At 40.6% G+C, this 24,479-nt stretch overlaps 1 long non-coding RNA gene across 1 annotated transcript in view; it reads left to right on the top strand.

Moving 5' to 3' along the window:
* The window catches only part of LOC138282425 (uncharacterized), a 130,774-nt gene that overhangs the window by 19,228 nt on the left and 87,067 nt on the right, over positions 1-24,479 (top strand). Inside the window, exon 2 of the long non-coding RNA XR_011200951.1 lies at positions 18,990-19,063. This is a non-coding gene — a long non-coding RNA (uncharacterized lncRNA). The remainder of the gene's footprint in view (positions 1-18,989; positions 19,064-24,479) is intronic.

Here is a 24,479-nt window from a genome sequence, read left to right as displayed (position 1 = left end):
CCACCAAGGGCACTGAGTGTGCTTTGATGGGGACCACAGGGGGAGACTGAAGGCCCCAGACGGAATTGCTCCTACATGGGGGAGCTGCTAGAAATGCAGTTCCCTGGGTTCAGGAGCAATCCTTTTGTTTGTTTTCCCCACCATCATAGGAGCTGGCAGGGAAACAGATGAAGACTCTGCTTGCAGTGAGCAGCAGCAGTTTGACAGCTACCGCTTGCTTGAACCGGAGTTAGTATTTGCACTTGCTTGACGAGAGTGGTCACGCTCCAGCCAAACTAAAGCAAACACCTCTCTTGAGGGTGGGCACCTCACCTCGGAAGATGGGGTGGGTGGCGGTCCCCAGGGCCATTAATAGCTCCAGGAGGGCGCTGTGTGGCTCCCTTTTTATTTTGCATGGGCTGGCTCCAGGAAGGTGATGGTCCCCAGTGTTGGGTATGACCCAGTAGAGGGGAGCAAGCAGTCCTCTTCTTGTTTAAAAAAATGTTATTTGGCCCCGGGGAGGTGGTGGTGGACAGGGGGTCTGCGCAGGCTCCCTGCTTAATTTATAATTTTGCCCCTGGGAGGTGATTGTCCCCAGGCTTATTAAAGCCCCAGGAGGGGGGTCTACATGGCCTTTTTCTCAGCCCCCGCTTGATGAATCGTCCTGAAACTTTCAAGATAGCAGCTGAGCCAACTGTCATATTACGTTTGAAAATTTTGGGAAGCTTCACCTGACAGTGCCATTATTGGCAAAACAAAAAAGCTCTTCTCCTATGGAAACTAGGTCTTACCTATAACTACCTACTGGTGAACACCAATAGGTAATATCTATCTATCTACCTATCTATCTATATATATATCTATATATTTATATATATAGATATATATATAGATAGATAGATATATACATACACACACACCTTTTACCTCAATGCATGAACTATAATGTTTTGGTACTGTTACATCGCAATGGCTTTAAGGAGCCTTATACACACACTCTGTCTCTCTCTCTCTCTCTCTCTAGTCCCCAGTTTCAGCCCTCTTCCTCCTTTTCCTTTTATCTCCTTCCCTCTCCCCATCTATACACCTCTTTTCCACACCTTAATTCTCATCTCCTTGCCTCCCCCACCTACCTTCGAGTTCCTCTTCCTTTCCACCTCAGACTTTCATGACAGATTTCAAATTACTCCACAACTGTACGTAACTCATCCCATCCAGTTCTTCATTTGCATTCTGGTACTCGTAGCAGCGGCAGTTCTTCCTTTATGGCAGAGGCGAATCGCTCCTCTGCCTAAAATGTCCCCTAGGGATAAAAAAATAAAATGGTAATAAAGTTAATTTATTACGATTTTATTTTCCATCCTCCCATGCTGAACAGAGTTTCAGGACGGGGCGGGGCCACTGCTGCTGAGTGGCAGCAGTGAGCTGTGCACAGTTTAAAGTGTGCATGTCGTTTTGACCGGCTGTCTTGTGAAGGCCAGCCAGACATGAACACTTTAAACTTCTCTAATCTAGCTGTTTTAAGCCAAATGGGATAGAGAAAGCACAGGACTCCAGTGCTCTAAAGAGCGCTGAGATAGGTGCTCCCTCCAATCCTGATGCTTCTTTCATGCTGATTCCCAGCAAGAAAGCAGCGCCACGGTTGCTTAAGGGAATTTGCTGGAGCCTGTGGAGACCAGAGCGAAGGGTACGTGGGCATCATGCAGCAAGCAAGGCAAGTGTTTTTTTTCTTTTTCTTTACACACACCACCCACCTTGCATGCATGCAAGCATGCACGCACCACCACCACCACATTTGCCTGCCACCCCCAACTCTGCCTACATTCCGGCCACTGCTGACTTGTAGCCCTGTATTTATAAGGTGAAGTGCAAAACTATGAATGCAAGAGAGCATAGAAAAACAAGACTGAAAAAGTGAGACTTTCACACCTAACTTGAGGCACCGTTTCTGTCTCTCTCTTCCTCGTTTCTCTAATGTATCAACTTTCCCTCATCTCTTTCTAGGTCGTTTCCCTCTCACACTTACTCTGTCCTCTCTACCTCGTTTCCTTTCCACTTTTCTCGTTCTCTTTCTCACACGTTCAATTTTGACGCTCTCCTAATACCTTTCAGTTATGTTCTCCCTACAGATTACTTTTGACTACCTCCTTTGTCCTCTGTCTCCCTCAGCCTCTGTCCCACTTTCACCTTGTTTACCTACATTTCCCTTCCTTATCTCGCTCTCTATACGTGCATTCTGCTACCTCAAATTCGGTAATTAACACTTAAAATGAAAATGCAAGTATATAAATACCGGATTGTAAAGGAAAACTAGGATTGGGCGAGGTTCTTGTACTTGAATTAGGACTGCGTCAGATCTGGTCTCCATCGGCAACCACCTCCCTCCCCCACCTCATTGTTTTTCCTGCATCCTTTCTGCCACGCAGCGCTCTCCCTTATGACCCACATGGTTTTTGGATCAACTGCTCTCACCACTGTCCCTTCCACTTATACCTCTCCATTCTACACCTCTCCATTCTGCCTCTCTTTATATCCAAGGCCTACTGTAGCTTTTAGCCCTTGCTCCATTCCACCCCACCACTCCCCCCCAGCCTCTGACCTTCCCTAACAGCTCTTGAATACTAGCTAATAAAGGGACGATTCTAAAAACATAATTTATTGTTTTTGCACATCTGGGAACCTTTGCTTAGGAGATCTTCTTGGTGGCCAATTGAACCTGTCTAAAAGCAAGCACTAGCTGCATCACCCTTTCTTTCCAGAATTTCCTCAGGGGGCAACACTTAATTTCCCTCATTAGAGACAGTATCTCTGCTTAGTGCTGTCTGATTCATGCCACTGCATCAGGTAGGACTAGGTTTCATTGGTATATACTAACATGGGCCCTCAAATTGATGTTTTTTGTGTTTCTTTGAGGCCTGGTCAATTACAAGAGAGTATTACGGTTCCATTTGGGTTTGAAGGCAAAAGACCGTCTATCCTAAACTTTGTGCTACCTGAAAGTGTGAACAACAACTAACTCACAATTGTATTCACTGGTAAACTGTAAGGCACTAGACATGCTGCAAGAACCACTTCAGAGTGCAATAAAAATGTGTGTGTGTGTGTGTATGAGGGATGTGGTGGGTAGGGGTGGGAGCAAGGGAAAAGGACATTCTCCATACATCGAAAAATTCCGTGATCAAAAAGAGGTGGGAATTTTCAGGTTTCAAAATCACCAATGACGATGACATCATCAAGTATGACATGATATAATATTTGGCACTTAATTAGATCGCAAGTAATGTGTGGAAAACGTGCTGGGCAGATGTGTGTCATTTTCTAGATGGCAAGGGCTAAGAGTGTGGAGCTGATCATTGGCGGGCATGGGAAGCCTGTCAGTGGTTGCACAATTTCAAATGTAGGCATCAGTGGTGTCTGTGGGCCCAAACTAAGACATGACTGGTATCATGCCATCAACATAGTTTCACCAATCAAAAGCCAAAACGATTGGCTATGCATTATTTGAAATAAAAGTAAGGGGAACACAGTGCTAAATAAATGAAAATGCTCTTCTGTGTCAATGTTTTCCAAATAATAAAAAAGTCACTTAAAAATAACCCCCGGTCATTAGATAAATGGAACCCTTAAGAGTAACACCTTAGAGGACCGAGCAGAGCAAAATAACCAAGGAGCGAGAGGATCAGGGGTGTGGTATTAGTTTTTAGCAGGGCCCCCCTCTAGATTTATCAGCTAGAACATTTGGGAAGATAAATTTTAAGGCCCTGCTCGAAACAGCAGGCCAGACAAGAGTCTCTATCAGGACTCCTTAGATACAGCGAGAAGCCCAGTTTACACTCTGAGTTCTCATTGGCCACAAACATGTGTAATTGCAACTGATTAACTCCAAGACTCCCCACAATCCCTTGCATTTATATGTTTTTGCATGTATCTGTATGAACAGCCATTATCACTCCTGTTTGGGCTTAAAAAATCAGTAGTAGGTTATAGAGACGCAGATTCCAATCAGGTAACGTCTTTATTGAGTTCAGTATCAAGAGGACACAGCTACTGCCACCATCTTCTTCCCTCCCCACTTCCAGCTGCCACCCATGCATTCCAACCTGCCTTCCAGCCCGGGATACCACATTCCCTCCCCATGGTTATCCCATGATGAAGCACGTGCTGCTTACTGTATCAGAGGTAAAGCCACATAATAAGACCCAACACATCTTTCCCCTTATATTTTCCTTTAAACATGCTTTTGCAACACAAATTAAATACTTAGACATAACATACAATAACTTGACTGCAGTGTTACTAATCTATCCTTCAATTTATAGAGAAACAAAAATTAATTCAGTCCAAAAATGTATTATCTGCTATATTGGCAATTAGCAAAATATGAAGTGCATTCAACAATTAACTATATACATGCAGATTTAACCATACAAAAATATTACTTTGCTTCTGGTACGATACTCCTTTATCCTTTGTATAATAAAGAGCAGAATTATTATGTACTCCTGAAATCTGTTTAGTACCACCGGCTCCAATTAGATATTCTTCGTAAAGGCTTTCTGCTGACATTTGCTTCACACAGATTATCATCTTCCACACGTGTCCCCCTTTGATCCCTACCATTTTCCTTTCTCATGTTATGAGCTTTGGACAGTTTCTCCTTGTTCCACCATTCACCATCTTCTAATCGCACCACACTTTTTACTTCCATTACATTTTTGGGGGAGAAAACTTGGACTTCCTCTTGGGTACCATTCTTGAAATTTTCACTCTTGCATAATCTACTACCTCAATCATTGTTACTCTTCTGCACTCATCTACATACTTGCTTTGGGCTTCTAATCTGTTCTTACGAACATCTCTTATCTTATCCTCAAAGATTCTCCCATCCACTGTCTTGACATCTCGGTGGCAGGAGCCCTCCCCCTTAACAACACAAAAGGTGATACACCGTATCTGCATTGGGAGTGGTGCGAACTGCCCACAACAGTTGTGTTCATTCTAATTTATCATCTAATCTGTTTATCCTGACCAATTGCATATTTTACTTAATAACTTTGCTAAATCTTTCCACTAAGCTTACTTTTTTAATGATATAAAGAAGTCTTAGTATGTTTAATTCCTAAATATTTCAGAAAATTTGTAAATTGAGTCGAGGTGAACTGGCAACCATTATCAGTTAGAATTTCATCAGGAATGCCTTCCTTGTCAAATACATTTTTTTTTTTAATTCAATCACTTTTAGACTATTAGGAACTTTTGTGAATTTAATTTCTGGCAACCAGCTATAATAGTCCACCACTACTATGCCATATTTTGCTTCGCCTCAAGCCGAAACCATTGGACCAATAATGGGTATCGCTAATTTGCTCCAAGCCTTATCAGGTACTTTTATAGCTTCCACTGCACTGGAAGTAGTGACCTGGGACTTATCATGATGGCACAATTCATGCAGTCTTCAACGTAGTGCTCAACACTCCTATCTAAACCTAGCCATCCAAACATTTTTTGCAAATTCTTCTTATCATTGCTCACATTCTTATATGCCCTTCTTGAGCCAAGGTCAACACTTTATTCCTAATCCTCTGTAGTACTACTAAAACATTAGCCATGTACAGATCATTCATAATTGTAAACCTTGTACCCCATAATATGGTTTAAAATGTGTGATTCCCCACCAGCATGCCAGAGCTTCCTTTTCTATTGCTGAATAGGAAGACCCCGAGACCTCTGGATGCGAATGCTACTACAGCATCCTTACCATTCCTGTGTTGCATTAAAACCGCGCCTAAGCCTTTTTTACTGGCATCTGTCATAATGACACTTTCATCATGAGTATCAAAAGGTTTCAGAGGAATAGCATGTACTACTACTTATTTGATTGATTCAAATTCCTGATTAAATTCCTTGCTCCATTCAAATGTAATGTTCTTTTTTAATAGATTTATTAAATTATATGATTTTTCAGCACATTTAGGGATAAACCTGATATAGAACTCTATTAACCCCATAAAGGATTTTAATTGTTCTTTATTTTCAGGTGGGCAGAAATCACCTTATTGCCTTAACTAAACTTGCCTTATGTTCAATGTCCTCGTCTGACAATTTGTAACCCAAATAATCAATTCATGGAGTACTGAATTTACATTTATCTGCACTCAGTTACTACCGTTCCCTCTAAAATAGATAAGGTTTGATGTAATCTCGAATCATGTTGTTCTTGATCTTTCCTACAGATAAGTACATCATCTTGGAAGGTACTATGCCTTTTTGTCTCTCGAATATGCTTTCTATCACTTTTTGAGATGTGCCTGGGCCAATTTATTTTTGAAATGTGCACATCACTGCTGATTTAAGTGTGTGCTTCAGTTATCCTTTAAAACTTTTTAAATTATGTAGATTTGAATGCGTGCGGATCACCAAATTAAATGAGTGCTTGCAGGTGTGCGCATCACTGCTACTTTTCCCCTAAAACATCAGTGCGGGAAGAAACTTGGGAAGGAACTCCAGACCACCAGCGTAAAACAGGACTTGGTCCAGTTTACGTGCTGATGTGCAGGAGCCACGCTGGTGCACTCACTGTACATGAACTGGGAACCACACACCCCATGCGTAAGAGCGCTGGAAAGACCCCTGAGCACTGCCTTAATTGAATTAATGTCTGGTGCGAAACTGGACCACTGCGTTGACTCGCCACGCCTCCCCCAGGATCCTCCTGTGAAGCACTTGTCAACAGCTAGAAGGTGGCATTCTTTATCGTAACTGTGACAGCTTTCCTGACTGGTGGCCTCACAGATGATGAACACGCAGACGGGCCGAAAGGCGCACAGGTGAAGGGTCCTGTTGAAGTCCACCTTGTTGCCAATATAAAGACGCGGATTCCAATCAGGTAACGTCTTTATTGGGTTCAATATCAACAGGAGACAGTGACTGCAACCATCTTCTTCCCTTCCCACTTCCAACTGCCACCCACCACATCCCAACCTGCATTCCAGCCGCGGTCACCACATTCCTTCTCCATGGTTACGCCATAATGTAGTACGAGCTGCGCACTGCATCAGAGGAAAAGCCACATAATAAGACCCAATGCAAGTCAGACATATATGTGTAGGCAGCATTACGGAACTAGTAGGGTTGGCAAGTGTGTAAAGAATAAGGGGTGGTGGGTAGGAACATTTGTGGCTCTTCAAGGTAGAATTCAGTTCCTCTGAAGAGGGTCCTTTAGGCAGAGAGGGATTAGAAAGGCAGGCAAAGCTCAGAGTCAGCTGGAAAGCAAAACAATTCAGTTCAAACTAGGCCCAATGATAACTGGAGTTTTATCACAGTCGATTGAACGGGCCAAGCAGAGGGGGATCAGGAACTACAAGCAGCTCTTGAATGTGTGTTCACAGGAGGGTTTGTGGGTGAAAATTCTATTAGTTATAATTCCTCAGGGCTGTTTGCCAGGCTGGATGGCTGGTTATACATTTACCCACCCCTTACTCCTCTGCAGCCAGAAAAGGGTGTGGTCCAGGAAGGCATTATGGAACAGTTTTCAGGTCTCCGATGAAGATGAGGGGGTAAAGTTGTTGACCAAATGTAGGGGCAGAATGTTCTAGGATTCTTGACCACAACTGCATAGGGTTCAAACACTAACTATGAAGCTGGAGTTATCCTGCTGTCCTATGTCGATACCTGGGGTTACTAATGGATTGAAACATCAATTTCATACTTAACATATTAAGAATAAATCATAGAAATTAAGTGATTAATAAGATTGGTGAGGATATTTAATGACACATTGTGCATTCTAAGTTACAATGTAGGCAAGCAACAGTGATCAACATTTGATGGGATTTAAAGCTCAATTTACAGCATGCATAGGATCTGCCGAATTGAGAATTTTAAAGTATACTGGGACAGAAAAAGTGGTACAACCTAGTAGGATTAAAAATGATTCATTTTCAAACACAGTAGACCACTTATAATAGTACAAACTTATACAAACATGTCTGGATTTGAAAACAAGTTTCCCGGTGCTTTGTGAGTTCTTCACACAAGGAATGTCTGGAAATATAGTGGCAAGTGGGACAGTTAAAATACATTATGCCAACAGTAGTCAAACCTAGGATGAATAAAAAAAACATCACTTTACATGAAGGGGTTGGTGCTTCCTCCAACTAACAACTTAGAGAAAAATGTTGCATAGTAATTATATTAGTTTAATAACAGTGGTGAAACCATGGGATGATACAAATCTTTAAATCCAGGCAATTAGCACACTTGGAATGCTCAATAATGCATACATACACTAACACAGCTGTGCCATCATTGCATCGGAGACGGGTGTGTCCTACCGCACCGGCTGTACATCCTACAAAACCAAATACAAAAGTTAAAAAAAAAAAAAAAATCAACAGCTGTGCTGTGTCAGTAGCCTGACGTGTTTCAGCTGTTCAGCAAGACAAACAGGCTCACATTATGGCATTCATGGAGCACCCAGGAAAATCCAGTAATATAACAGGAACCTGAAGCTTCTTGATAGCACTCAGCAATAAGTGCAAACTGCATGCAACAACATGCCTCCTAAGCACTAGGCAATGAAGTGAGTCACTCCAGCAGATCCTAGTACGAAAGCCATTGGAATCTAGAGCCCAGGCTCTACCTAACCTATGTGGTAACAACAGGAAGGCTGGGAGCTATAAATTGGTGTTATCCGACAAGGTGTGCTGGAGTTATCCGACAAGGAAACACTTACACTGTGTACCCTGAACACCTGCATAATTCAATACAGTCCTAAAAATGCGCTGCCATTTAGAGAACATTTGCATAAAATAATCCTGAATCCAGCCTAAAAGCTCCAATGGAAAACAGAACGCTCCACAACTAGATGAAATGTGGAGCTTCTACAGCTTGTTGTAATCAAATGACACCAGGAACAACGATGTCCTTAAGCAAGTAACCTTTATTGGAGCACTCACACACGCTCCTAACGAACAAAACGCTTCTGATCGTAAGCCGACAGAAAACGTTCCATTCACAAGATTCTAAAATCTAAATTCACTATTACACATCTCCTTCTTTTCAAACAAACAAGATGAAATAAACAAGTGAATAAAACCAAACAAATAAAAAATAAAAACTGCCTTAAACTTTGTAATATACGTTCTTAAAACCTCGTAATATAATTTTTTTTTTTTTTTTTTTTAAACCCTAAATAAAAGTTGTCTAATACATTAAGTAATCATTGTATTTGTTTGGCAATTTTTTATGTCTGCTGGCCCTGACACCAAACTCATTCATATTAACATTTGAAGAACTATATTCTTCACGATGACCCAACAAAGTATTGTCGGTATAACCTGTTCTACTGTTTGAATAAGCCTTGAATGATTCACACCCAAAATCAGGATCAGATAGATGACTTAACTTGTGACAGCCTTCAAAGTTTACACGTGCTAATCTGGAACAATGCCACCATGAACCATTACTCAACATAGCTGAAGACCTCCCAACCCTAATAACTTTCCAAGGTTTTGAATACTTTGATTGTCCCTTTCTGACATGTGTGGGAAGCTTGATCTTAACCCAATCATCAACATTTAAACTTAGACTCCTTTGTCCATTTTCCTTGCAATTATTTTTGTTCCTAAACTCAACATTCACCTTGGCCTCATTGTATATCCTATTCATATCATAAATCTGTACATTGTTTTGCACCCAAGATGGATTTAGACCTAGTCTTGGTTTCCTTCCTTTCAACATCAAAAACGGTGAAAATTTAGTTAAAGAATGAGGTGTACAGTGATAAGACCAAATCATTTGTGCAACATGTTCCTTAACATTAATCTTAGCATTTAGAGCCAGTTGCACTGCCTCTACTAAAGTTCTATTGAATCTTTCAACTAAACCGTTCATGTTGGGTGCATATAAAGCAGTTCGTTTATGTTTAACCCCTAAATTAGACAAGAAATCTTGTAATTTAGAAGAAGTAAACTGTGTACCATTGTCAGTAGTGATACTATCAGGATAACCTTCTTTTCTGAAACAATTGTTTAGAAACTCAATTACCTCATCAGTACTGGGTCGCTCAATCCACTTATACTCAACCCATTTGGAGAAATAATCAATAATAACCAATATATACACTTTTTCCAAACTAATACCTTCATAAGGACCAAGTAAATCCATAGCTAAATCCTTCCATGGTTGTTCTGGAAAAGGTAATACATTAACCTCAGTTTTCTGTGTCTTCAAAACTTTATCAGAATCCTGACACAACAAACAATTCTTAATTAAAACAACTACCTCTGAATCCATGTACGGCCACCAAAACTGATCTCTCAATTTTTTAATAGTTCCAGATTGTCCTAAATGTCCAATATGAGCTATAGAAATCAACTTTCTTCTTATTTCTGTAGGAGGTACAAAACATTCACCCTTAAGTAACAAATCATTTTCTATGGACAATTCATTTCTAACTTTCCAGAAAACTTGTAAATCCTTTGTTAAAGATTTCTCTTGTGGCCAACCTTTTATGATAAAACCCTTCACAATTCCAAGAACTTCATCTTTGTCATATGCTGAAACCCATTCTTTTTCTGAAATGACTTCACAAATTGACACTACTGCATCTCTCACACTTGCAACAACACATTCTTCAATCACTTCAGAATCTGTAGACATTTCCTTACTGCCAGATAATCTCGAAAAACAATCCGCTCTGGTATTCCGTGTACCTGGCAAATAAGACACAGTAAAATTGTATTCATACAATTTTGCTAAAATACGTATGAGTCTTGAAGACGCTCTACCCATGCCATTTTTAGATAATAAAGAAATCAGTGGTTTATGATCAGTTCTCAATTTGAAATGTTTCCCCCATATATATATTTTAAAGTGTTCAACGGACCACGCACAGGCAAGTGCCTCACGTTCAATACCTACACTCAGCTTCAGACAATGCCCTAGAACCAAAAGCAATGGTTTGTTCAACATTCCCTTTGACTTGAGTTAATACTGCTCCTAATCCTGTTGAACTTGCATCCACAGTAATAACATTTACTGCATCACCAGAATATGGAGAAAGTGGTTTCGAATTTACAATAGACTTCTTTAACTTGTTGAAAGCATCAACCTGATCATTAGACCACCTAAATGTTTCATTTTTCTTAAGTAATACACGTAAAGGCATAGCTAAACCACTAAAATTTTTGACAAATTTAGCATAGTACTCACATAGGCCTAAAAAGGAATGAACCTGGTCTTTGTTTCTGGGTTCCTCAATGTTTTGTATCACCTGTAGAGAATTCTTAATAGGTGTGATACCTTTTCCTGAAATAGAATGACCTAAATAGTCTATTTCATTAGTTAACAATGTACACTTGTCGAATTGAATCGTCATACCCCTATCACTAAGGATTGACAACACCTTGCCCAACTTCGTATAGTGTTCCTCTTTTGTAGCTGTGTAGATCAAAATATCATCCTGAAAAGCAATGACATTCCCAACATCCTTAAATACACAATGCATCAATTTTTGAAAAACAGAAGCAGCTGATGCCAAACCAAAAGGCATGCGTTTATATTGAAAAGCACCATCTGGAGTAATAAAAGTGGTAATGCAACGAGATTCGGGAGTTAACTCTACTTGGTGGTATGCTGCCTTCAGATCAATCTTTGAAAAAAATTTAGAACCCTCTAACTTTGTGAAAAGCTCTTGAATGCGTGGAAGTGGAAAACAATCCACCAAAATTTGCTTGTTCACAGATCTTAAATCAGCACACAAACGCAAATCTCCTGATTTTTTCCGCACCAGAACAATTGGTGAAACCCATTCTGCAGCATCAACAGGCTCAATAATATCCTCCTTACACATTCTGACTAACATCTCAGATAACTCCTTACTGACCGACAGTGGAACATGCCTTAATTTGTGTTTGATAGGAACAGCATTTTTTTTAAGTTGAATGTGATGTGAAAATCCTGTCACCTTACCTAACTCTTTGCTAAACAAATTTTTAAATTTGTCTAATAACAACTCCAACTTATCTGTACTTGTGTTCAAAACTTGGACAGACTGTATATTATCAGACAGATACACTGGGTTCTTGGCATTTGGATTGAGCACCATTCCCATTTTCTTTTGATGACGCCAACCAATAACATGTAACCCATCAATGGCAACATATACTTTTCCAATAATTGACCTGTTTAAAAATTTGATATCCGCTATGAAAAATCCAAGCATATCAATCTCTTTGCCCCCAAAACCATATACTTTGACATCATTTGGTTCTAACTTTTTATCATCCCAGTTTTCATTAAAAAACTGATCTGATAAGATAGTATATGGTGATCCAGAATCTGCCAAAACTTTCACATTCAATCCATCAATGACGATTTCACAATCAGGTGGAATATAGGGTTCTTTGTCAATTTTAGTGCAGTTAATACCCTTCCTGGTCTTTTCTGTATCAAACTTATTTGTGCATGAAACCTTTTCCTTAAGACTGAGAACGAAATGATCTTCCATCTCGTTATCACACTTTGATTCCTCCAGCGTGGAAATTCTTCTGTTGGCTACCGATCTGCAAACATTGCCAAAATGACCAATCTTCTTGCACTTGAAACATTCTTTGCCTTTGGCTGGGCAAAACTTGAATTGAGATGCATGTGTTTTGGAACCACACTTATCACAAAATGTCTTACTAACATTGTATCCTGAAATTTGTTTGTTAATACTGACTTGTTTTCCTTTAGAAAATTTTCCTTTGTTACTAGCCTCATATTTCTCTGTATCATTTAAAGCTACAGCTGCAATCTCTTTGTTAATGTCATCCACATTAATGGCTTTGAAAGATTTTATTGTACATTCAACACTCTTAGCCGTGTCAATTGCTTCTCTCAAAGTGGGATTGCGTTGTCTAAGCAATTGTTCCTGAATCTTTTTATTCGAACAGAAAATAATTAACTGATCTCTAATATAAATATCCGCTGTTTCTCCAAATTCACAGTCTGCAGCCAAAATTCGTAAAGCAGAAATATAGGAGTCAACTGACTCATTAAGTTGTTGATGACGTGTGAAAAACTTATACCTTTCCATAACAATGTGTGGTTCCTCTGAAAACCTTTTTTTAAACCTATCTACAGCTTCTGAAAAACAGTCATAATCTCTAGCGTCTGTGCCAGATGGTGGTAAAACTGGAGGTAGATGCTCAAAGATGTCTTCAGCTTCCAAGCCAATTAAGTTGAGTAGTAACGCTTTTTTTCTGTGTGATTCAAAAGAATCTCCATTAATTGCCAACATGTAGTTTTTAAAATGTCTGAACCATTTTTCCCATTTCATAGTAGCCTCATTAGCAGAGTTTAAAAATGGCGGAGGAGGATTACCACAAATGTTATTCATTATGACTGAATAGTCAAGGATAGAAAATATAAATGAGAGTTTTTCTTCTTGTTTTATTTTTAAACTGCGATAATGTGCCTTTAAATTCACTTTGAAATTGCAAAAAAAAACAAAAAAAACTTGTTAACCTAAGATGGCCGCCGATTCATGACGTTGTTCTCTTACTAATCTTTCATACGAACAACACTGTCTCTAAGATGGCTGCCAAACAACTGCCAATTCTGAGAAATAGTATGCAGTTCAGTCAAAAATTAAAAATAAAAAAAAATGTTCTGCCTCACCACTTCCAGTTCCTGAAAGTTTTGAATCTATCCTCCTAGAAATCCAACATCACCGGAATGCAGGAACACTCCTAAACACTCCTAAATCGTCTCCGTCTGCCATCTACAAATTGCTGAATATTGTGAAAATCCTCGAGTCTGTGGTGAGTGCTCCTGGTTTTTAAATCGTCACCAAAATGTTGTAATCAAATGACACCAGGAACAACGATGTCCTTAAGCAAGTAACCTTTATTGGAGCACTCACACACGCTCCTAACGAACAAAACGCTTCTGATCGTAAGCCGACAGAAAACGTTCCATTCACAAGATTCTAAAATCTAAATTCACTATTACACAGCTGCTCTCATAAGAGGTCAAAACAGTCCTCAAGTTACGTTTGCAGGCAATACAATGTACAGCGATCCTCATAGCTCCAGGCACGAAACCAGGAAAAGCCTATGCATTGGGGCGTTGTACTTAAACTGGACATAGATGTGCCAGCACCACTATGGCATCTGCTCACAGTAATCCCATCTCTGCTGCCAGTGTAAAGAGGAGATGGGCGCAAGAAGTCAATATGATGGTGTAACAAAGTCTTGTATTCATCATGGAAAGGAACCAAGACCACATTCTCTCCAGTCTACTTGCCCCACTGCTCGGCTCTACTCTGAAAACGATATGCTCTACAATCTGCCACCTTGCCACCTTCTGTGCACTCACACCATGAAGCACACTACAACAATCAAACTTAGCCAAAGGTCTGCAGAAAGTTATTTCTCTGTTGAAAGGAGTTCCACATGCTCAACAAACATCAGTTTAGGGTTCTATTCCCACCCACCCTTGGGAATCCGATGTTTTAATCTTTCAGGTGTCAACAATCACTTTACATAGAATCAATAAGCAGCAAGATGCCTTGGATAAAATTCATCAGTTTTTGTCCCTCATGTCCAAATCAAACCTTTATGTTTGCTGTCCATCTCATCGCCAACCAAATTTTATGATTATTACAATAATATATGAGCCTGTTATGAAGTGTTTCATGGTGAATTTTCTCTTCACAATTTCAGCACAGAACAATGATACTGCTTATTAAGAGGAGGGGGCTCAAAGGGTACCCGTTAGTGACAGGTTGGCTGTTATATTACGCTCATCCCTATCAACTATGGGATGTGTCTGGTGCTTGTGCACAGATCGCAGTTGCTTGAGAGGGGGCTGTAAGGAGAGGGCGAGGAGCATCTGTGATGGTGGTAATCACTGGGGAAACCATGTAAACAAAATTGCTAACAGTAAAGCAGGGGTTGCAGGTGGAGCCCTCCGACACTCATTTTTGGGGACTTATTTTTCAACATCAGTCTGACATAAAATGGGAAAGGAGGAAGAGAAAGACAGAAAAACAGACAAAGGGAGATGCAAGGAATGTAACAGAACCCGCAAGAGCGAGATAAAGGGGGAAGGGAGTGCATGGTGTGGGGTGAAAGAGGCATGAGGTGAAATAAGGTCTCAACAGCTATGGTAGTTGGCAACCCCGACAATCAGCAGCACCAGAAGCAGGCACCTGAGAAAATCATTGGGCTCCGCATTTAATCTTTTACAAATTAAGCACTGCATTAAAGTAAAGTAGTGGGGTGAAGAATGGGAAGAGGCAAACAAGGTCAGAGCGGTCAAGAGTGCAGTGAGGTGATGAGGTAGGTGTAGTATTCAGATTTGAGTGCAGTAGGTGACATTGTTATGGCACTAATTCTAGGTGTGCAGGCGCGCAATGATGTAGGATGTTCCATTTTTGGCAGAGGTGGGTATGAATCTGTCTCTTGAGGGCATAGATGGAGGTCATGATCCCTGTAGGACAATTGCCTTTTCTGCATTGGCACACCAGAATTTTCATATTTTGGTAGATCCTATAGTTTTGCTGGCTTTAGAACGCTGTGCACTTTACCCTAGTAATGAAGTGTCTGTGCTCTCCTTTAAACATGGCCAAATTGACACATTCCAAATTGGTATATTTACCTCATCTCTAAGTCCCTAGTAAAAGGTACAGAGTGCAATAGGGACTGCATTTTTAATGATACTAGTGGACTGCAGCACCTATTGTGCCATCCTCTACAGGTAATGCAAACATGGCTTCAGGCATACCATTGTAACCTGAATGTAGTAGTCTAAAAACTGCAATTTTACCTGTCTAACCACCTGAGCCTCCTTGGTACGTGAGAATGGGGGGGTGGGGTGGGGTCAGAAGAACACCACTGATCTGACAGTAGAATTGCTGCTAACCATAGAGAAAGGACTGGTCGATCATGGTGGCCATCTGGTGGAGACACTTCGTACAAGAGAAGGACGAGCTCCCTCACACTGCTTTGCTTCCATTAACAGACTGCACAGCTCCTTGCAGAGCAAGTCAAATGTCAACGTTTGTTAGACCACACTGCAACAAGAACGGACAGTAAAGCGTTTTGCCAAGCAGGCACACAATTCTAGCTGCTCAGATAATAAAGATCATAAAAGTTGGAAAGAGAAACCTGCATACCATGCCCTGCCTTTGCCAAAAGCTACTTGATTGGCTGCAATGAAAATAGAAGAGGTGTGAGCGCTGAAATTATTACTAATAAAATATTTCATGTATTCTGTATTTTGTATTTGCATAGAAAATTAATTAACGTAGAAAAAGACGTGCAGCTTGAAAATGTGTTCACTTGAATGGTCGCCATCTACTACTTGGTGTTTTATTAAAAGCATATTAATTATTATTTAGAACTTATATGAATGTGAAAATGTAGAAGTATGTTATACTTCCGATTAAATGCTATGTATTTGCTTAAATTAACTGTAGGCCTCAAGTTAGTGAGGTTTAGGCCTTGGTATTACACAGCCTCATATTGAAAAATGCAATGTCAGAATAAAATATGACCTCATGCTTGCTGAATAATAAAGATGCATTGTTCTAACTGAAGGTTGACCAAATCATAGTAGTAGCAAAAATGTTTTTCCTTTCCTCATGAGAACTGTTTGTTAGGAAATGTGTGTAGAAACCTGAATGTTCTAAAATTGTTACAAATGTTAACTTGAAATGTGTGAGAAAGCGATGTTTCCAGGAACGAACAATGGATGTACTGACAGAAGGATATTAAAGATACTTCTTGACGAGTTGGACAATGTGCACAGAAGAAGAGGAGCCAATCATCAACGTGTGAAAGACTGTTTAGTTATATCTTAGATTTGGAATAATAATATTATTGGACTAATGGCTATCACATGATTTTTTTGACCAATGACAATGTGGGACAATTTTAACTTAACCACACTGCACTAAGAATTCTCGTCTCATTCAGCAGAGATCTACTCCACTCGATACTTTACTTTTCATGTGTTTCATGCGTGATACTGGTGCTTGCTTTTGCGCTTTATCCTCAGAGCAAGTAGCGCCTTTGCTGCCTACCTTAGACATTTCTTTCTAATGGTTCGGAGAGCTTAGAGTCCCTGATTCTGAATAATTACCCCTTCCATGTCCTGTTGCCGATTGTTGATCTAACTGATGTCCGCCTGACAAATATCACCACTTGCTGATCCATAAGGACAGGTATATCAAAATCACAAATGTCTTCATTGTTGAGATGTCTTTTGTTCCTAGGTACCAACTGCTGTCATTTGATAGAGCCATAGTTAGATGTTTTTTGTATGAAGTCCAAACGATCTGATGCTAATCTGACGTTGGAGAGTTTTCCTCTATTCAACTAAATTTCTATTTGATGTAACTCAATTGCTGAATTCAAATGTATGTTATTATCATTGCATAATTACTCTTATTGTTGATTTGTACTTTGGCTTTAGAAGGATTAGTTATTAACGCATTAGTTAAATTGAGATTCTTTAGGAGATTCAACCAGTGTTGTTCTTATATGTATATCATGTGGTTTTGAGACTAATTTACGTGATACTAGCATTGTTTATCTAGGGAAATACATTTTCTAACTGATACTAAAGGTGTGGTTATTCATGGCCTAATGGGTCATGGTATGTGAGAATTACTGACTCCAAAGAATTCCTATTGTTTGTTTGATGATATTTATGAGATGTATGGAGTAAGAGTGTGAACATCTTAAATGAGTTAAAAAGGACCATCGACCCTTGAATGCGTCCACTTACCAATTAACATAAAGAAACCAATAAGGTCAAATGCGCTCCCAAGAAATGGTAGCAGAGTAGGATGGTTTGTTTCTTTAAGAGCACATCCTTAAGTACAATTATTAGGTAGTCTCTAAGAGCACATCCTTAAATATTGTGGAAAAGATAAGAGGTCAAAATTGATTTGGTTAAGATTTTTCAGATCTAATGATACAAAGTAGAGAGAGAATGTGTCTCTAAAAGCCCAGATCCTTGGAGCTTGCCTATGATGATTTGAAGATCTGCATTCTAGTGACAGTGTGAATGGGAAAAGGTTTTGCGCTTGCACAACTTATGCAAATCGCAGGTGAATTGGGATGTTTGTGACAGTTTAGGGAGTCTACGTACTCCAAATGAAGTTGCTCAAGGAGTTTGCATACTCCGAGGTATGAGAGTAGGGTAGTCATTGAGCTTCACATGTGTGGCGCTTTGTGCTAAAAAAGTGTCCACGTGGTTGTTGGTATACAGACCTTGCGAGGTCTAAGACTCCAGAGTGTATTGAAAAGTGAATGAGAGAATTGGTTTATTGTTGTAATTTGTCTGTTTAGTAGGTCTATCGGGTGCGGTTGACAAACTCGAGAGTGCATGTTAAAGTGAGTGAAAGGTTTTTCGACTAAGATCTGGAGAGTCCTATCTGCATCAGGACAGACCCACTGATCAGTTGAGAGTAAAATTTGCAGGTCGAATTCTGCTTGCGAATCAGGGAAACTGAGAAAGATGAGTAGCTGCTAGAGTGAAAAAGCCATCAATGAAAAATCCGTAAGGTTTCTGAAGTGACTGTGTTATTCTACCTGTAGTAAACAGACAAATTTGTTTTTTGGGTTTGTTGAAGTGTCGCAATAATTTTGCATTCGTTTGGTGTGAATCTGAGTTGAGGAGGACGAGCCGCAAGACTTTCTCAGCCGATGTACGTGTTCGTGACATCATTGGAGCCGCCCTGGGATAGGTGGGTTAGTGAGAAAGGTCGCGCACAGATTGGCAGACAACCGTGAAGCACAATTGGTTGAGAAGGTCGGTGAAAAGGATTTTGGGATTGTAAAAGGGTAGGATTGGGGTGGTGGTATTACGGGAAATCAATTTAGCACACAGGATTTGAATCAGGGAGCCTAATTCAGTTTTTATTGTCAGTTTTATATGTATTGAGACACAGGATAGGTCATCTCTCAGTGATTGTCTTTTTGGCTTATGTCTCCTCTTCTTTTCCCTCCTAGGCATTGGGGCATGGTGGATCGGTGGATGGAGGACCCTCGAGCAAGAGAAGAGGCAACAACAGATGTGTAGTCAGGTAATGGTTCTTATAATAATACTTGCTCTTAAAGCTAAAGGGGAGGGATGGATAGATTTGTGTCTGTGAGAGGGAAGAGGCAGTGAAAACACCACACCAATCTCTTTTTTTCCCCTTGTATCTTGTGGTGATTGAATACATTATAGTGCAACCTTTTCCCTCAGTCCCACCATCCCTAACCTATTTCTCTTCCTGTGCTCTTTTGTAGCCAATGCCAGCCCCAAGCCAGTACCTGGCTAAGCCATGTTCCTCCTGGGACAGGGCGGGAGGTGTCGCGGTGGGTCCAGTCTTTAAGGTCTTGTCCTGGCAGGTCCAGTACCTCAGGGGAACTTTGACTCCTCTCTGTCATTTCTCTGCTCATTCTCTTTTCCCTCTTTTCTCCTTATCTCCTCCTGTCTCCTTTTCTGTAGCACGCTGTCTTCTCTCTTTGTCCCTCTATTTCCGCTCTACTTCCTCGCTCTTTCTCCTGTCTCACTCTGCGCACCTCCACCGTCCTCCTGTAGCGTTTCTATTACTTCCGCCTCAGCCCACGTTAGCAGAGCGATTCTGGGTGAAACCCGGCTCTGCTCGGTGCCCCCAGGGCACTCTGTTGTCGCCTAGGGGACTCCCATAGGAAGAGCGCTCTCCGCATCCTCCTGTCCTCAAGGATTAAAAGTCACTTCCTGATTTGATTGAAACTAGCGTAAAGTTTGCAAAAATGAAAGTTTTCAAAGCTTTTACAAGTTCCTTAAGAGGAGATGTATATATTCCAGCGGCAACAGGGGAAGCTACTCCACCAGAAGGTACACCCGCATATGTTGTGTTCTAAGAACAGGGTGCTGTGCCATGCCTTTTGTTAAAGCATTAGTGCAAAGTGACAGAAACAGATGGGAGTCTAGCGGTTCCTCTCCATGGGACATTTAATCTGAAATATTTTGAGAATTTAAGGAGGTATTATATGACTTGAAACCTCCCCCGACCGCAGCACAGTTCGAAGCATTAGCAATTTGGGAACTAGTAGCTAGACAGCAACAGAAGCTTAAAATTTGAAAGAAGGATGAGAAAAGCAGAAAAGGCACTAGGGGAGGCTAGATGGGACAGGCATCAGAAATTTAGGAGGACAGGCATCAGAAATTTTGGAGGTGTGAGACTTTACAGGGAACTAAATTGTTTCCTGCAATTATTCAAGACAATGAAAACGAAGTGAGAAAAACTACCAGAAAGAAGTATACAGGTTCTTCTGAGGGCAAAGAGCAGAAATTGACAGATTAGAAAGTCTTTGGCTCTCAATGAAGAGTCAGATGATGATGAGTTCATTTTCCAGTTGTTGAGAAACTGTCCCCCACCACATGTAGCACAAGAGTAAGGTTCAAACACTATTGTAGACTTTACAGTACTGACACAAGTCAACCCGACACAGAGTCAGATACAGAGTAGTCCTAGTAGACATACTACTTCAGTAGTTCAAAATCCAATGCCACAGCCGAACATTTCCAGGATTTATCCAGATGTGCACATTATAGATACTGCAACAAACCTGATAGTGCAGACAGGACACGTTTACCCGAAACCAGCATTGGTTCTGATAAAGTTAACTCTGAATTTAATGCCTTCAATGCAGTCACAGACGATTCTAAGGTATACTCCTAAAATGGGATCACAGACAGAGATGTCTGCACTGATGAGTCATACTACAGGAATAATGCACCCACAAGACCCAAATGTCAGACCAAGTCCAGATGCAGTATTAGTACCAGTTACCAGTCATACCATTGTTTGCATAGGGAAACAGTTAGTCTAGCGGACAGAGTCATTAACCAGAGCCTATCGGGAGAGAGGCTAGAAGAGAATGCCAGATTAATATCCCCATGAGACAGACACTTGATGGAGCAGTACCATTAATAGACTTGAGTCCTTATAGAGCTCCTCCAAATACTGAGGCGAGGTCATACATAAGCCCTAACCTGAGCTTAATGACACCAGAAACTCCGAACATAACCTTTCAGCAGTTGCAAAATGCAAATCCCAACAACATTTTGTTGCAAGGTTTGACATCCCAACAATTAACCAAATGGCTGGAGACGCTGAGCAGCTCTCAAGGCGATTCTAATGGGGGGAATTACCTAAACTATACTAGACTTGGGATGGAAGAAGAGGAACTAATCGAAGGAACAATGGGGTAAACAGACTCGAGTCGTACACAAAAGATGAACTGCATTTCCTGTGCCCAATAATTACCAAAAGAGCCGGAATAGTACATCAAAAATTAGCAGACATAGCAGATAAATATGATATACACATTGAGAAAACTAAACATTTGTTGGGAAGTTACAGGCTAGAATTTGATGCAAAAGATTTTGAAAACATGAGGACTCCAGGAATTAAAACGCACCATAGAAAATTGCTTTAAAGCATTCAAACATGGGGAGGATTAGAAAAACGGGAAGGCAGATGGGTGAAGAAAAGAGATAAACGAAAAAGGGATTCTGAAACTCTACCTGCAAATATGCAGCAGGCTGAGGACCCTGTAAAAATGTTACAATGAGATAAATTCCAGGATGGAACTTTGTTCAAGTCCCTTGGAGATGAAGTGACATTCTGTCATTTGCAAATCACTACCCCAGGCTAAGAGAGAAACCTATAAAATGGTACCAGCAGACAAATAGGTTTGTGAAACTTGCAAAATGCCCATGGGAAGACTTAAACACTCTGTTAGAGATAGTTGTCCCAGCACACTTATGGGTAGAATTTAAGAGGAGTGTAGATTGGCCGACAAATGAACCAGAGAGAGATCCAGCAACATGTGCACCATCTCCTGAGTTAATTAAATATTACTATAAGGTGATTGAATTTTTAAAAACAAGGATTTTGCCCAAAAACATTGATTGGCAGGCATAGATAGGACAGCCCAGGAAGCGAGAGCCAATACACGCATACTAGGAGAGATTGTTGCAGGCCTTTAAGCATCACAGTGGTACAGAAACAATTGAACCGAAAGCCATGATTAATTTTGTGTTCAGGTTTATTGAAAGACTGAGAACTAAAATTTGCCAGATAATTAAGAGCCTTTGATTTGCTTGCAAGCAAAGCTGATTGATGAGGTTTTGCAATATGCAAAGTACTGTAGTGACAAAATTGAATTGAAGCAGAGAAAGTTGAAAGAGAAGGCAATGTTGAGGCAGATTAAAGCAGCACAAACAGGGTTACATGGAAGTTTTCCGCAGCAGCAACAACAGGGAAATGTGCTGTTTCAAAGTCAAGGCAAAGGTAGTGGTTGCCGAGGAATGGGAAGTGTGAATCATGGTCCTGATTTAAGTATGGTAGTAGTACAAGGCGAAGTGCAAGGAATGAAAAGAATGTTGTCGTGTCACGCTTGCGGAGGCCTTAGACACTGGAAATGGGAGTGTCCAATGGTAAATCAGGGAGGTGCTGTTCAGCAAATGAGTGATGTCAATTCTTTCCAAAACATGAGGGCCAAGAATGAAAGGTCCTAATCCATATTTTCAAAATAATGTGAATCAGATGCAAGGCTTTCAGCCCATGCAGCAGGTGCAGTTGCCACATTTACAGCTACACCAGAGACAACAGATGCAACCTCAAGTCCAAATGGTTCCTAGACACCAAATTCAAATACCTCAAGCCCTGATGGAACAGCAGCAAGTGACGCTTTCTCGGTCGGTCATAGGTCAAAGGTTTAACCAGAGTAATAATACTGTACACTAATTTCCCCTACACAGTGAGAATGGAATAAACGATGACTGGGTGAGTGAGAGTTTGGATGATGAAGAATGCGTGTTGGTCGCATCACTAGAGGTAGATCAGGAGGGTCCCTATGTTAACGGAAAGGTGATGGGTCACAAAGTCTAATTTTTGGTTGACACCGGAGCTACATGCTCTACAGTGAGAACTGCAGAAGTTCCAAATCTGCCTCTTTTGGGGAAAACAGTTCAGATTGTAGGAGTTGCAAACCAATATTTGATGAACACAATTACAGAACCAGTCCCGGTTAAAATTGGCAATTTTAGGGAAGTGCACAAATTCATGGGTTGTGACTCTAGCCCTGTGTCCCTACTGGGAACGGATCTGTTGTGCAAAACGAAATGTTCTATTACTTGCTCAAATTATGGAATTGAAATTCAGACAAATATTGATGATGATGACTTACTCACAGAGACAAATTGTGACACAGCGAGTGAGGAATACCCTCTGATTAGTGTCTTTCCAGTCTTCACAGTGAGAGATCTTCCTTCTGAACTACAGGGAACTGTCAAGACAAAAGTTTGGGATTTTTCGGGAAAGGATATTGGGTTGATAAAGGGCGTTGAGCCAGTTAAGGTTACAGTCAAGCTAAATGCAGCTTTTCCCCAGATTTCTCAGCACCACATGACAAAAGAGACAACGAACGGTTTGCCACCAAACATTGCAGAATTTGTAGACCAAGGTGTTTTGAAAGAGGTGCTGAGCAGTCCATGTAAGTCACCAATAATGGGATTCAGCAAACCATGTTGGAAGTTTCCACTTGTTCAAGATTTGAGAAAGATAAATGACATTGTAGTTAAAATGTTGCCCGGTGGTACCAAATCCTGCAGTGATTGTTTAAAATACTGTGCGATTCTGAATGGTTCACATTAGTGGACCTGTCACAAGCATTCTTCTCTGTTCCTCTTCATGAGGATAGCCAATTTCTCTTTCTGTTTCAAATTCTTAAATCAAGTCTACCGTTGGTGTAGAATCCCACAGGGGTTCTCAGAGTCACTGTCTATTTTCAACCATATCTTGAAAAGAAATTTAGAGCCAATAGAAATGCCCTAACAGTCGACATTGGTAAAGTACATTGATGATTTTTTGATTGCATCCAAAACAAAGGAAGAATGCAAGTACAATACTATTGCTTTATTGAATCACTTAGGGAAGAATGGTCATAAATTGTCGCCAACGCAATTGCAGTACTGTCAGAAAGAAGTGAAATATTTGGGTCACCTAATTGAGAAAGGAATTCTGAAGATATCCAGAACAAAAGGTTGTAGATATATTGCAAATGGATTCTCCAACCACTTAGATAGCTGTCACAATGTTCTTGGGAATGGTGGGCAACTGCCGCCAATGGATTCCAAATTTGTCAGTCATTTCAAAGCCCCTGCAGAAGCTGACTCACGAGGAGGTTACTGATCCTCTGGTGTTAGACCAAGCCTGTATGAAGGCCTTTACGGAATTGAGAGAGAGTGTGTCAAGCCCCAGCTTTGGGTTTGCCTGATTACACAAAACCGTTCATGTTGTTTAGTCATGAGCACGATGCATGTTCCTTGTCAGTCTTGATTCAAGCACATGGTGGTGTAAATCACCCAGCAGCATATTTTTCAGTTACTTTGGACCCAGTTGCAGCAGCCTTACCAGGCTGTCTAAGGTCCGTTGCAGCAGTTGAACAGAGCCTCACTCT

Source organism: Pleurodeles waltl, chromosome 2_2, assembly GCF_031143425.1.
Source record: "Pleurodeles waltl isolate 20211129_DDA chromosome 2_2, aPleWal1.hap1.20221129, whole genome shotgun sequence".
Lineage (NCBI taxonomy): Eukaryota > Metazoa > Chordata > Amphibia > Caudata > Salamandridae > Pleurodeles > Pleurodeles waltl.
This window is presented reverse-complemented; position numbering and strand designations above follow the sequence as displayed.